This window comes from Diabrotica virgifera, chromosome 1, assembly GCF_917563875.1.
Source record: "Diabrotica virgifera virgifera chromosome 1, PGI_DIABVI_V3a".
NCBI lineage: Eukaryota > Metazoa > Arthropoda > Insecta > Coleoptera > Chrysomelidae > Diabrotica > Diabrotica virgifera.
In genome coordinates, this window is record NC_065443.1 from 316,533,498 (window position 1) to 316,550,549 (window position 17,052).

Sequence of the window (17,052 nt, forward strand, 5' to 3'; positions counted from 1 at the left end):
GATCTGGAAACATCAGGAAAAATGTCAAACAACGTTAAAATAAATAGCATACATACGTTGCGAATTTCAGCGTGTCTTTTATTACTGTTTGTTATTGACATTTAAAAAAATGCTGGTCGTGCGCTTCAAAATATTTTGAAAAAAAAACTTGTGTGTTGGAAAATCATTACTTACGGCCACCTACAATAGTCGGGTTGACACTTAGAGGAAATGCCCGGATCTACACGATTAACGTCGTCGTCGCCTCTTGATAAAGAGATTTTACATCAGATAAATAGATTTAAAACAACTCACTTAATAGAGAATCAGAGAAAAAACAGAAAGATGAAAAGTTTATGCGATAAATCTTGAACTTAATTCAGTTGCAAATCTGAAACATGTAATTCAAAATTAAGTTCTAAAATTTGAAATTTTTTATATTAAATGTTCAACCTCTTATTTGTAACCTCATAGAACATTTCCATCCAATATTTCCAATATCAATTCATCTCATATGTATTTTTATTGTAAAAAAAATGTATATCATTGAATCATTATTCTTGAAACCTTGATCTGGAAATTTGTATAATAGCAACATAGATTCATTGCAGTCGCATTATTTATTCTATACTATGCTGTTTGTATTATTTTCCAGTCGTGGAAAGTGCTGGAAAGCACTGGCTTTCCAGTACTGGAAGCACTGAGAAGAATAACAGATGAAAAACGAACAAAAACGAAGGCATTAGAACACATGTTCAATATGCCTGCCCTGCCAACATGGCGGATACGACGGATGGGGGTGGGGTGCGCGAATACGTCGGCGCACATGTCGCGATTATATTTTGAATTGCGCTACTTGTTTTTTGTAATTTTCAGTAGTAATAACCCAAGGACATTGATAATTGTTCGAAAAAAATTTATAACAGATTTCGAAAGCTTGTTGCTTGGAAACAGACCGACGCCGTAGGCGGAGGTCTGTTGCCTGTAAGCAACAAGCTTGAGAAAGTTGTTAAAAATTTTTTGAGCATTTATCAATGTTCGAGGGTTATTCGGATAGAAAATTTTTTGCTGGTTATGAAAAAAAAATTTTAAATAAATAAACGCTTTCCGTACAAATGTTTTACTGTAAACAGTATTCTTTGGTATATTTGATTCGATAATTTCATTAATATTCTCATCAGTATTACAACCAAATCGTGACATTTTGAAATATTGAATATTTGAAATGTCAAAATCGAAATGAAACGAAATGTAGGTCCATAGCTACATGATTGAGTGAAAACAGCCCATGGGATCTGGGCCCGGATTACGTACACTCGATACGCATCGTATCCGCCATGTTTTACCATAGCGCCTTATGGGAAAACATGGCGGATACAATTCGTATCGAGTGTTCGTAATCCCTATGCTGTTTTCAGTATAATGTTGGTTTTATTGGTTGTATTCAATCAGATGACAACAAATTAATTGATTTCATTGGATTTCTAATTGAGCAAAAAATTTTCTCAGTAACTATTGATTACCGAATAAATATTTTTCTATTTTCGTTTCTACCAAACGATTCTCTATCGTTTTGTCAATGAGTTTTTGTTTAGAAGTGAATATTTCTATTAATGTCGGCTAGATATACGGTCAATATTTCATTAATTTTTAATTAATTAAGTTGTAATAATTACCGAAAAATAAATTTAGGCTACCGATGAGTACCGTACGATTACCGAATGTTTAAAATTGGCAGTATTTCATTTTATTAATTTATGTCGTCTAAGTAAACGTCTATATTCTTTTTCTCATGATCATCTTTCAGTGCGTCACAGTTTTTCGATTTCTCTCTAAAGGCCCCGTCTCACCATCAAATAATTGACAGTTATTTGATCAAACTTGACAGTCAAACTTGACTAGTGACACAAACTATACATACTAACTGTCACTTTGTGTCACTAACTGTCAAGTTTGATCAAATAACTGTCAATTATTTGATGGTGAGACGGGGCCTTGACGCATTAAATTTTATTTGACAGAAAAAAAGGCACGTCTGTGAATACTTTGGTAATTATTCTAGTTGTCGATAGATGGCGCCATAATCAAAAAAGAATTATTTATTAAATAAAATAATAATATTATCAATATAATCTGTACAATTTATAAGACAATTTATATACAAATGAAAGAAAATACCATTTTATAAATGCAATAGACACAATTGATTTGTTTTTATTCCAAATTGAAAATAAAATTTGACAACTGTCAGATTTAACTAAAATGTCACGTTAGAATAAATGTCATAAATGTGTATTATCACGGACTTACCTTTTTTTCTATAATTTGTGACGCACTGAAAAATGTTCATGAAAAGGAGAATACTACAGTTTTGCTCTTGAATATTTAAGCATAGAGGTATATATTAACATAGAGGGAGCCAATGAAATATAAGAGGATGGACGGAGAACTCCCCTATTCGCTCCGAGCGTTAACAAAGTGTCAAAGCATAATCGACCGACCTGCTCATGGTGGCGGTTTTTTGAAATTTTATAAGGACGCTTTGTGTATGTTTAAATGAGATATTTAATGTCACGCTAGTGATACTATGTATTAATATAAACAGAAAATAAAAACGCACTTAATCTGATATAAATTCTTCACTTTCCAATATTGATTATCAGTTAGATTTTGTATACATAACCTCACTATCGCAGTTTATGTCAATAAATCTTTATTAACGAAAAAGAAAATATTTTTGTTGCACTATAAATTACAGTATAAATTAATAACTAATGAATTCTAACAATTGTATTCGGTTATTATCACTACAAAATAACATATTCAAGTTTAACAAAATAATCCCATAAGACTCAATGTTAAAACGTCCTTACAAAATCTGACAGCGTGTCACGTGACTAAGTAGAGGGGAGACGCACGGAGCCAATATCTGACACAGAATCGGGTGTCATAAAGATCATTAGACATTTTCACTCTACACTCCCAAAAATTTAAAATATAATTTGATTTTCACAATGATAAACACAAGACAAACAACGATCAAATATGCACATACAAACAAAACAATATTTGATTGTGTCGTGTTCATAAAAATTTCTCCCCTTCCTATCAAAACGTGTACTTCAGCGAAGTATATGTTTATGACATTTTTTATAGTTGTTGCTGTGTCTATCCTCTATACGCTGTGAGCTCGTACGTAGAGGGGATATTTATAAAATCGCGAGCGCCAGTAGTGACAAGTCTGTAAACGTTTACCGGAAATTTGACATAAATGTCAAAGTGAATAATTTAAAATTAAAATTAAAAACATTAATAGAAAATAGAATAAAATAAAAATATTAGTTGGTCAAAGCTGTGGTATATATTTTTACCTTAAATATACTTACGTTTTAAATACTTAATTTACGTTTTTTTTAATGTTCCGTAATATGTAATTATAAATTCTTCTAATAATCTTAGCGCCATCTACACGATAATTGTGAAAGCATGCGAAGTAAGAAATTAATTTTTCATCAATAGAACGTCAAAATGATTAGCAAAATCTTAAAAAAAATCTATTACAATTTAATTACTTTTTAGCGTTGTAAATATTAAGTGATAACAGTTAAATAATAAATTTCAAAATTACCGGTGAAAGCTGAACTAGTAATCCGCCAGGAGCGACACCAGCGAAGCTCAGAGCGTATATGTCATTGGAGGGAGCCTACCTTCCGCGCTTCCTGACGACAAGATCTCATGGACTGGTTTGCTGCATCTCTTTCTATGTATCGAAAATCTATGATGACATTCAGTGTGAATATAGGCACGGAAGAGGAGGACAACTGTAGCAGTTTTACTATGCGTAAGAGTGAAACAGCACTAATCCAAATAAAAAAGATGGTGTCGTCACTTCGCTCTGAATGACACTCTCTCTATGCTAATATATATAGTATTTTTACTACAAAAGCGATATTACGTAGGTCAAAATTTTTGACGTAAGAGAACTGTCAAAACATTAGATTGCGACTTTTCATTATTGTCATGTTTATTATAAACAGGGCAATAATGAAAAGTCACATTCTAATGTTGTGACAGTTCTCTTACGTCCAAAATTTTGACCTACGTCATAGCCACCTTTACTTTACAAGCCATGAAGTTGAAACTTGGCAACATCTAAGCGTAGACCGGTTAATTCTGACAGTTCTCATTTATTTTTAAATGTTTTTAAATAATATTCACTGTATTTACAGAAAAACTCAAACATTTTACAATATTTCGTGCTCAAAATTATAAAGAATATTAAAAGGTATGTATTAAGATGATTTTAGTTCAATATAATATATTTTTATGTAATATATTTTATAGTATAATATATTTTTATATAAACTTACGTGCATATAGAAATGCGTCCACTTAAAATTTTTGTCATTTTTGATGTCTTATATTTACTAAACCTGTTGGCCGATTCAAGTGATTTTTTTAATATGTTATAGCCTGATTCTTTAACAATACCGCTGTAATAATATTGTTGCTAAGCAGTTAATTTTTTATTGTATAACGGGCATTTATAAAATAGTGAAATTAAAACCCAACTATAGCCTCAGGTTTTCTTAACATTCTGTTTTTTATTCATTCGCTTATGTTGGATAATAAAAAAAAGTTAGCTACTTTAACAACTAGATAATATGTCTTTTATCAATACAGGGTGTTTCTAAATAAGTGCGACAAACTTTAAAGGGAAAGTAACAAAATGCAAAATTTTGACAACTGTCAAAATTTTCAATGTATTTTAAATGTAATCATTTTTTTCGAATCTTGAAAAATCTAATAAGTATTTTTGAAAAATTTAAACGCAGAATGAAAGATTACTTTATCACCGAGGGCCGAAAGTCCCTTAGAATGAATATTCCACAGGGTGATGCGAACTTTGAGAAAAAAAGACAGTTTAATTCGTACACCCGGTATATATACAATGAAAATTTACTTATTTAGCAACAATATTATTACAGGGGTATTGTTAAAGAATCAGGCTATAACATATTAAAAAATCAATTTAAATCGGCCAACAGGTTCGGGAAATACGAGACATCAAAAATGACCAAATTTTTGAGTGGGCTAATTTCTATGCACGCAAGTTTATATAAATTTCTTTAAGTTTGGTATTTTACATACGGCATACCTACTTATAATTTTTGTTTTTGTAGATGCCACGCCGTTGCTGTGTGCCAGAGTGCAAAAGCAATTACGATAGCAGTCTTAAAAAGAATGAACAACCAGAAAGCACTTTTTTATTTCCAAAGGATCCAAAGCTGCGAGAACTTTGGTTACAGTGTATCCACAGGAAAAATTTTGTTATTGGAAAATCAGCGGTAGTATGTGCCAAACATTTTTATTCTGATGACATCGAGAGAGTTAGAGAATGGGTAGATAAGGAAGGCAACAAACATGTAGAGAAATTAACGAATCCTAAGTTAAAACCTTCTGCAGTTCCTCGTATTTTTCCACATCAGCCAAAATATCTAACAACTCCACAAACTGTTGAGAGAACAGATCCCGAAAATAGGCGTATGACTATTAATAAAAGACACGAGGAAGTGCTTAGCGAGATTGAACAGAGTGATATGATAGAGTGTTTTGATTCGCTTAAAGACAGTTTCCAAATTAAATTGTCTTTAAGTAACTGGAACTACCGAGAAGGATCTACAGGTTTACACTTTTTTACTTTAAACGTTGATACCCCTGAAAATGCAGATTTAGAAGTTAAAGTGCTAAACAGTGTAGCAGTATTAAAAAACTTAAGTGTTACAGTATATATAGGTAAAAATGAATTAAGTAAAAATGATTTAAGGTGGATTTTACCTAACGGTAAATTATCAAGATGGTCTCAACTTGACAATTTGTTAGCGCGGTATATGTTACCTCCCAAAGAAAATTCAGTCGATACATTTATGTACAATATAAAAAAATCGTATGAACATATTCAAATTGCGATAGAAGTAATCGGTGAAAATGATACTTTTGAGGGTTCATTACTTTTGATCCAAGACCAATTAAAATTAATGCTTCAGAAGAAGCGTCAATATAATTTACATACTTTATTATTTTCACTTAATATTTACAATCAGTCCCCAGCTGCATATGAGTGTCTGGTAGACTACTTTTGTCTACCCACAAAAAGACATTTGCAACAGCTAACTAGTAGTTTAAATGTGTCTCCAGATAATAATATAAATAATAACCATTACCTAACACACATTTGTTCGACTTTGTCTGAGAGAGAAAAAGTAGTTGCTCTTTTTGTAGATGAAATTTATTTAAAACAAAACTTACATTATAAGTCAAAAACTATAACTGGTTATGCAGTTAATAACCCTACCGATTTAGGGCATACAGTACAAACATTAATGATATCTTCTGTTTTCGGAAATTTTAAACAAGTAGTAAAATTAATTCCTGTACATAATATTAAAGGTTCAGATCTGGCCAGTATAGTATATGAAACTATTAAGTTAGTTCAAAAGTTTGGTCTGAAAGTTTTATGTGTTGTAACCGATAATAATAAAGTCAATCAAAATATGTTCAGTCAGTTTACAGACGATATCTTCATTACAAATCCTACCTTCCCAAATGAAAAAATATTTTTATTCTATGATATGGTCCACATTTTTAAAAATATACGTAATAACTGGTTAAATCTAAAAGATATTTCTAAGACATTTGTATATCCAGATCTTGAAGACAATATTACACGCAGAGCTTCCTTTTTAGAAATTAGAAACTTTTTTAAATTGGAAATGAATAAAATTACTAAGCGAGCTTTTAAATTAAATTTTAAGACTGTATATCCCAATAATCTTGAACGCCAGAATGTAAAATTAGTTGAAAATTTGTTTCATGACTCAACAATTAGTGGAATAAAATGTATTTCAGAAGATACTTCCATTTTACTACAAATTATAAAATATTGGTGGAATATTGTAAACGTAAAAAATAAATTTAAAGGAATTCAGAAAAGAGATTACTACTGTAATCCAATTTATTCCACAGAGAGTGAAAACATTAAATTTCTTCAACACTTTTTAAATTGGCTTGACATTTGGCACAGTAACAGCAATAATTATATAGGTTTGACTACAGATACATATAAAGCTTTAAGAAGAACAACACTAGCATTAATAGATATTGCTAAATATACGTTTTCAAATTTTGATATAGAATATATACTGTTAGGCAAATTTCAAACCGATAACTTAGAAAAAAGATTTGGGCAATACAGACATCTGTCAGGCTGTAATTACAATGTTTCATATACCCAAATTTTAGAGTCTGAAAAAAAAATTCGCATTCATAATATTTTAAAAGGAAAGACTCAAGATTTGAAACAATTCAAAAATTTACTTTCTAATGATTTAGAGAATGAATGTTCTGAATTATTGGAGTGGAATGAAGAAATTCTTGGTGATTTTCATCAAATTTTTAAATCTAACTATTTAGAAGTGTATAAATTGGATGAACCAACCCAGTTATATATTTGTGGATATGTGGCTCATCAAATTCATAAAAGTAAAAACTATTGTGAACATTTCAAACAGCTTGTTTTCTGCAATAAAGGAGAGACAACTGGAGCAGATTACTTCGATTATTTGCAGAGAGATGGTTTGTGCTTAGCAACAGACTCAGTAAAATTTATTTATTATCATCTTTGCTCAACATTCGAATTTATTATAAATAGTCCCAATCTTGAAAAAAAATTTTTGCAGCACAATTGTCACCTGAAGCTGTTATCATGTTTGGTAATGAAAAGTTTACAACATGAAGGCTTTCATTTAAATTTTGAATTTGAGTGTGAATGTGGGGAAAATGCCTTCAAAGTTTATTCTGCTATTATAAAAATTATGTGTAATATTGTTTTAAATAATTATACAAAAAACAAAAATAGCAGGCATCAAAGTGATGAATTTTCAAAAAAGTGTAAAAAGAAAAGTAATGCTAAGGGGAATAACAAAAAAAGAAAGTTATCGACTCTAAACCCCAACACTTCACATCAAACCATGTGAGAAATTGTTGTTATAGTTATTTCTAGCAATATTTGTATATAATTTAAAATAAGATATTATTTATTTAAAATAAAGTATTTTACACATATTCTTGTTATTGGTTTTTTTTTGTATAATAATAATAATATATTTTTTTTTCTCTGATTCTGGCTTTGGTTTAGAACTAGAACCTTTAGCCACGTAATTGTATAACTTATTACTAAGTCAGGGGAGTAATGTGTAGTGTGTATTGAGTAAGTGTCTTGTTACTTTGCAAAGTCGACGTCATTGTCTTTGCAAAGAGACGCTAATTGTTTGAGAACGTCTGCGGTCCCTCATAATAATATATTAAAACCCAAATATAGACTCTGGTTTTCTTAATAACATTCTGTTTTTTTTTATTAATTCGCTTATGTTGGATAATAAAAAAAAGTTAGCTACTTTAACAACTAGATTTTTGTTCTTTATCAATTCAGGGTGTTTCTAAATAAGTGCGAAAAACTTTAAAGGGAAAGGAACAAAATACAAAATTTTGACGCTTGTCAAAATTTTCAGTGTATTTTAAATGCAATCATTTTTTTCGAATCCTGAGAAAACTAATAAGTATTTTTGAAAAATTTAAACGCTGAATGAAAGATTACTTTATTACCGAGGGCCGAAAGTCCCTTAGAATGAATGAAAAGTTGTTTTTGAATGACATATTTGAAACTAAAAATCACACTAAATTTTCTTAATTTTTCGCCCCTGTAACTTATTAAAATAAACATAGAAGTTTTCAGGGACTTTCGGCCCTCGGTCCTAACGTAATCTTTCATTCTGCGTTTAAATTTTTGAAAAATACTCATTAGTTTTCTTATGATTCGAAAAAAATTAATCCCATTTATATTCTTGTTATTGGTTTTTTTTTGTATAATAAACGTTACTTACAAGGAAGTACTTTTAATTTTATTTTGTACAAACTTCTAATTAATAATATTTTCTTGTTCGACTCAAAAAATACTATAAATTTTACCAGAATTTCTACTTTAAAATTGTGTTTTCAAAAGCGGTAGTCCGAAAGTCGGACTACGCACGTCATCAATTGCGATGTTGCCTTTTTCTCTTCATGGCTTGTTAAGTAAAGGTGGCTATGCCACGAGACGCTACATAGATACTCGCGCGGCAAATTTGAAAATGAACGCAAATTGAACAGTACAATAAATGGCCTCTCTTAAAATCTTGTAATGGAAAATTTTACCCCTCCAGGAAGACATTGTACTATGTTCATAGAATATCTTGTGGTAACTTTCCACCCATAATTTAATCAGATAGATGTTCACGGAATAGAACGGTAGTACCTACATTCCTGGAATGTTTTGTGTTGTTAGGATTAAACTTTTATTTTATTTATTCTTGAATATTTCCTATTGTTAAACATTGTAACCAATAATTTACAAATAAGATTTTCATTACATTACATAAAATCAAAAACATTTTTTGGATATTAAACTATATACTTAGTTTGTTTATAATTGTAATAATTGTATATACAATTTTGAATTAAGATTTACGCTGTGTCTAGGTACACGCTAACGTGTACGCAAATAAAAAAAGTTAGGTACACGCGAAACGTCATCAAGTCAGTGACGTCACTATTTAGCGTGCACTGTTACTGGTTTTTTTGCATACACGCTAACTTGAGAATACTGCGAGTGTCAGAGTGGTAAAGAGATTGGTAAATTAGTGTTAATTAGTAAAGATATTTCTTATTTTTTATCTGTTTAGTGTTTGTTTTTAAATTAATTATGGAATGTGGACAATTATATAGTTCTTTTAATTAATTTAACAACATTTTAAAACAGTATGAAAAAGATAAGAGACAAAAATTCGTGGCTAGCAGAAGTGTTAAGATAAAATATACAGGGCGATTGATTAGTGTTGTAAAGCTCAGTAGTAAAGTTAGTAACAAAAATTGTAGCAAACTTTGAGCTTCATATTACAAAATTAGTCAGAATGTTACAGGGCGTTCGATAACATAGTGGCAGACCAAACTTACGTTTTTAAATCGAACACCCTATATTTTATTTTATGTTCGAAATCTTCTTAACGTCCCCATCACAAAATATAAAGGTTTATTATGTTATACAGGGTATTTACAAAGTTATAACCAATTTTCTATGAAAATCGTAACAAGTTCAACTCCCTGTATAAATAGAAATAAACACAACAGCAGTGGTTTATAAAGTGGTGATATAATTAACTTTTTTTTCTCTCTCTGATTTTGGCCTTGGTTTAGAACTAGAACCTTTAGCCACGTAATTGTATAACTTATCACTAAGTCAGGGGAGTAATGTGTAGTGTGTGTTTGAGTAAGTGTCTTGTTACTTTGCAAAGTCGACGTCATTGTCTTTGCAAAGAGACGCTAATTGTATCCGAACGTCTGCGGTCCCTCCGGTGAGTACCGATCCCACAAGGACAGAAACTATATTCATTTATTAATTTATAATAAATTAAAAATTTCTGACCCTGGTGAGATTCGAACCCACAACCTTTCGGATTTTTTCGATCCAAAGGCATATAATTAACTTACTTATAAAAAATATTTTAGCAGTATTTTGTACATGTCATGTCAACTAAACATTTATTTTGGTAACCTGAATATATACTTTTATACAAGGTATACACATTTGCTTTACTACAATTAAGTTTGAAACTTGAAACATCCGAATAGTTCTGCTTCCCTTCCCCTTCCCATAATAATAAATATTTTTCTATCAAACAAATACTAAACATATCAAAATAGCGTGTACCAAAATATACAGTCACTGCGCACGCTAAATAATGACGTCACTGGCTTGATGAAGTTTAATTCGCGTGTACCTAACTTTTTTATTTGCGTACACGTTAGCGTCTACCTAGACACAGCGTAAGATTTAATCTTTTCGATTTAAACTACAGTAAAACCTGTGTTACCGGCCCCCTGCAAACACCGGCCACCTGTACTAACGGTCAGTTTAAAAATTCCCCAAACCAATTACAGTAAAACCTGTCAGTAACGGCCACTAAAAATGAAAAAGCTATTGGCCGATATAGAAAGGTGACCGGTATTGCCAGTTTTTGTAGTCTAGATATAATTGGTTTGGGGAATATTTAAACTGGCCGTTAGTACAGGTGGCCGATTTTATCAAGTGGCCAGTAACACAAGTTTTACTGTATATCTAGACTACAAAAACTGGCAATAACGGCCACCTTTCTATATCGGCCAATAGTTCTTTTATTTTAGTGGCCGTTACTGACAGGTTTGACTGTATTTCATTAACGTAAAGTTAACGCGTAAGTTAATATTTTATTGAATTATTTTGCTATTTGATCCCGTAATTGGTATAATGTGTCCAATATAATATATACGCGTTCATAAAACGTCCGTATTTCGTCCAGTATGGACGTCCAAAGGACGTTCAACGTCGGACGTCCATATTTATTCCGTCCGAAGGACGTCCAACGTCGGACGTCCAAAGGACGTCCATATTTATTCCTTCCGAAGGACGTCCAAAATGGGACGTCCAAAGGACGTCCGTTTATAGTCCATGGACGTAAGGACCAAAAATGGACCTATTTTGGACGTCCAAAGGACGTCGTGTGCTATTAGGGATATATATATATATATATATATATATATATATATATATATTTTTTTTTTTTTTTTTTTTTTTAAGATAACAGCTGACCTGGTAGATAAAAATGGGGTTGAGGTTTATTGGGTATACAGCTGAATAAAACCAAGTGGTACTCTGTTTAACAAATCGTTATATTTCGCTGATTTTCATCAGCATCATCAGACGAAAGCTACAATATTTAAAAAATGGTACAATGTTATAATATGATCTTTTTTTAACAATTTTTATCTTACCTAATTGAGGTTAACGGTATTAAGATATTAAGATGACATCGAGATACTGCAATTTTGATATAAAATGGATGAAATTTTGTTAATAGTGATGTATTAGGATTAATTTAAATTATTTTTATATTGACAAGAAGGAAAATTTTTTGATTTGAAGTTGATTGAATGTCAATAAGGTGAAGTACTAGATATACTAAATATTGAATGTTATTGAGTGTTTTATGTGAGAAATAAGTTAGGTATAAATCGTTAATGTCACAAAAGCTTATTTGAATAAAATCTATTATATCGGTTTTCTTTTAGTTGGAAAATTTAATATTATTTTTTGTATGTTAATTATTTATTTAAAATATGTATTTATTGATGTTGTTTTTCTAATTGTAATAAATAAGCATAAATTTCACTTAGATGTTCGACGTCTGATTTTTTATTTATTAAGTTATCTGTTTGAATGATAAATGCCATCTCGAGGAATAGTCTCTTGTTAAGATTATTTTCCATTGCAAGGATTTTTGTTTCGTTGTAGTTCATTACATGTTGTTCATCATGTACGTGTTTTGCAAGGGAACATCTATCAGGATATAATCTACTGTCACTCTTGTGTGAAGTGATACGGCTTTTCAGGTGTCTATTCGTTTGGCCTATGTATTGTTTGTTACAACTTCCACAAGGAATACAGTAGATTATGTTAGATAACTGGTCTTTAGGTGTTTTATCTTTAACTTTAGTGAAAATGGAACCGATTGTTAAAACTGTGTAATTAGCGATTTTAATATTCTCATCAACTGATTTAAAAATTCGTGTAAGTTTAGGTGTTAAGTCTTGTATAAATGGTAATTTAAAGTATTTAATTGTAGGTAATGGCGTGTTAGTTGTGGTGTGTACTATTGGGTTAACGTTTTGTGGTGTGTGATTAGGGTTATTTTGTGTTATAGATAATGTACCATTTGTTGTATTGAATAGTAGTTTATTTTTTTTTTTTTTTTTTTTTCTTTTTCTAGAGAATTCATACCCAAACAAATTACTTAATAAACTACTATTCAATACAACAAATGGTACATTATCTATAACACAAAATAACCCTAATCACACACCACAAAACGTTAACCCAATAGTACACACCACAACTAACACGCCATTACCTACAATTAAATACTTTAAATTACCATTTATACAAGACTTAACACCTAAACTTACACGAATTTTTAAATCAGTTGATGAGAATATTAAAATCGCTAATTACACAGTTTTAACAATCGGTTCCATTTTCACTAAGGTTAAAGATAAAACACCTAAAGACCAGTTATCTAACATAATCTACTGTATTCCTTGTGGAAGTTGTAACAAACAATACATAGGCCAAACGAATAGACACCTGAAAAGCCGTATCACTTCACACAAGAGTGACAGTAGATTATATCCTGATAGATGTTCCCTTGCAAAACACGTACATGATGAACAACATGTAATGAACTACAACGAAACAAAAATCCTTGCAATGGAAAATAATCTTAACAAGAGACTATTCCTCGAGATGGCATTTATCATTCAAACAGATAACTTAATAAATAAAAAATCATACGTCGAACATCTAAGTGAAATTTATGCTTATTTATTACAATTAGAAAAACAACATCAATAAATACATATTTTAAATAAATAATTAACATACAAAAAATAATATTAAATTTTCCAACTAAAAGAAAACCGATATAATAGATTTTATTCAAATAAGCTTTTGTGACATTAACGATTTATACCTAACTTATTTCTCACATAAAACACTCAATAACATTCAATATTTAGTATATCTAGTACTTCACCTTATTGACATTCAATCAACTTCAAATCAAAAAATTTTCCTTCTTGTCAATATAAAAATAATTTAAATTAATCCTAATACATCACTATTAACAAAATTTCATCCATTTTATATCAAAATTGCAGTATCTCGATGTCATCTTAATATCTTAATACCGTTAACCTCAATTAGGTAAGATAAAAATTGTTAAAAAAAGATCATATTATAACATTGTACCATTTTTTAAATATTGTAGCTTTCGTCTGATGATGCTGATGAAAATCAGCGAAATATAACGATTTGTTAAACAGAGTACCACTTGGTTTTATTCAGCTGTATACCCAATAAACCTCAACCCCATTTTTATATATATATATATATATATATATATATATATATATATATATATATATATATATATATATATACAGTGATGAGCGCGCTAATAACCGGCAAAATAGCTCAAAAGATGGAAAATGTATTAAGTTGTAAGATAAAAAGGAATGAAACTACTGGAGGTGGGATTTTACCGGTATTAACTTATAATTTACATTACCATTATGGATAGTTTCCACCTTTATACCTTTAAACGTCAGCTAGTTAACTTCGGTCATAATTCTACATAGTATGACGTTCTTTCAAACCTAGTTTCAATAGGTTATGTACGTCTTCTTCTTCTTTGGTTTATTGGCCTCTACCTGCATGAGTATTTGGCTAGTCCGTCGTTTTGGCATAAAGAAAAAATCCCTGATTCACCTACAATTTAGAGTTGGTATCGGACAAATACAACAAAGGTAAAAACTTTTCTCGTTCAGGGATAACTGTCGACCATTACACAATCTGCCTCTACTTCTTCTTCTCGTTCTTTAGTTAATTGGCAATTTTGAATTATAATGGGACAAATACAACAAAGGCAAAAATCTTTCTAGCTCAGGGGCAACTGCCGATCATTACAAGATTCCGTAATGTGGCCTCGGTTTCCTTATCCTTTTTCATCTTTCTGATGACCTCAACATTTGTTATTCTATCTACCCAACTTATTTTTAATATTCTTCGCCAGGTCCACATCTCGAATGCTTTAAGTCGATCGCTTATGTCTTTCTTTAAGGTCCAGGCCTCCACCCATACAGCAACACTGAATTATCTAGTCGTACGTAATTTTTGACATATTGTTCAAATTATTTATTATTTTATCAATTTCATTTCTAATATTTTGCTTTCCTCATAACTACGTTTGACGTTAATACGACATTTTTTTTTCGCATAAAGCAAAAATCAATTGAAGACAATAGGGCTTTTCATTCACAGTCATTTGTTTCTAGCTGTCATATGTCGTATAATCTCTGTATATTAATATTATACACAGATTATACAAAAGCTCGAAACAAATGACAATCGATGAAAAGCCCTATAAAGCAAATGTAAATAAAAACAGTTTAATTCATAGTAATTTTTTTATTCTAAAATTAACTTAATTTCTATTTACCATGATTTTAGACGTCTCGCATTCACTCCTGTCACTTCAGAATTGTCGAAGGTTGTTTCAAATCCCACATTTATGAATTTATTGCAATAATTAAATATTAAAATTTGAAATTATGCAGATATTGTTTGCTTTGAATTACTTAACATTTGTGTTAGTCTTTATTAGAAATGTTTAAAGTCTTCTTCTTCATTTTATGTAGACATGACTCTGTCTGTTTTTCAATGTGCCTACCGAAGTTGTCGTTCCATCTTTTTCGTGGTCTTCCCACTGATCGTCTTCCTATTGGGGAACCGTCTCTCGCTGTCCTGACTACTCTATTTGTTGTCATTCGGCTTATGTGGTCGTTCCATTATATTCTTCTGTTTTTCACCCAGTTATTAATGTTGTCCACCTTACATCTCCGTTGTATATCTGCAGCACTGAAGTAGTTTAAAGTAAAACATGAAACGCTTACTGAAAAAACAATGTCATACTTTCGAAAATAAAAAATTCTACAAAAATAAAAAAAAAGTCCTAAATGAATCTGTTTACAAAAAATGTTCAAATAAGCCACCATAAGCAGCGGAACAATAACCCAGCCTATTGTAAAAATTCCGTCTAACATTAGATAATGTTTCTGGACTAATACCTCTCATTGTATCAGAGATCTTTTCCCGTAATTCTTGGAGAGTATTAGGCCTATCGTCCTCAATTCCATATAGTTTGGACTTGATATACCCCCACATAAAAAAATCACAAGGTGAAAGATCAGGTGATCTTGCAGGCCAGAAAATATCTCCGTGGCCACTAATCAATCTATTAGGAAAAGTAGCACTGAGATATTCCCTGACGATGCGAGAATTATGTGCAGGGCAACCATCTTGTTGAAACCATATGGAATCGAAAGGTATTGGTAAATTACGAAGGGCCGGGACAATTTGATTTTGCAGAAGTTCCAAGTATTTCCGCCCAGTCAACATACCGTCTATAAAAAATGGACCTATGACATGATTCCCTATTATGCCTCCCCAAACATTTACTTTTCGAGGACGCTGAGTACGAGCGACATAAATCTGACGAGGATTTCTTCGAGACCAATACCGAGTGTTCATTGAATTGTGACGTCCATGCAGTGAAAACGTACATTCATCGGTAAACAAAACATTCTGTAAAAAATGTTCATCTTGATGTGACATTTCCATTGCATTTTGACAGAATTCTAAACGTCGATATTGATCTCCAGGGAATTGTTCGTTGGATTTATGTAACTTGTAGGGACGGTATCCATGCTTTTTCAAAATTTTACCTACTGTAAATCTTGAAAGTCCAAACTGTTCTCCGAGAAAAGATGTTGATTGAGTAGGATTTTGTTCAATACTTGCACAAATCAAAGTGTCCCTTAGTTCTAAATCTGGGTTTACCTCTCGTCGTCTACGAATTCCTCTTGGAGTAAACACGGATCCATAATTTAAAAAATTACGTACAATAGACTGAATTGTCGATCGTGTTGGTGTTGGCCTATTTGGGTACATATCTCTAAATTGTTGTCTGATCATGTTCTCTGGTAATCCATTAGCATGCCAGACAACAATTTGCACTTTTTCTTCTACCGTTAAAACCATGATTTCCACGAATTGTTTTTTCAGCAAAAAGTTTCTGTTTACCGTAGAAAACCACTTCTCGAACTCGAAGTGTTATAGTTTAATTTAACGTTCACTAGAGCCCACTTCAGTAGTTGTATGGAGGAGAATCAGATTAGAAGTTCGGGAAATGCTTCTAAGAATCAGTGCAGCATTTTCATGTGGCAGTTTATGGAATTTAATATTATTTATTTTATACTTAGTTAATTGGCACTCAGTCAAATGGTTTCGTTATAGGTATTTGTGAATTTGGAAATGTTTAGTTTTAG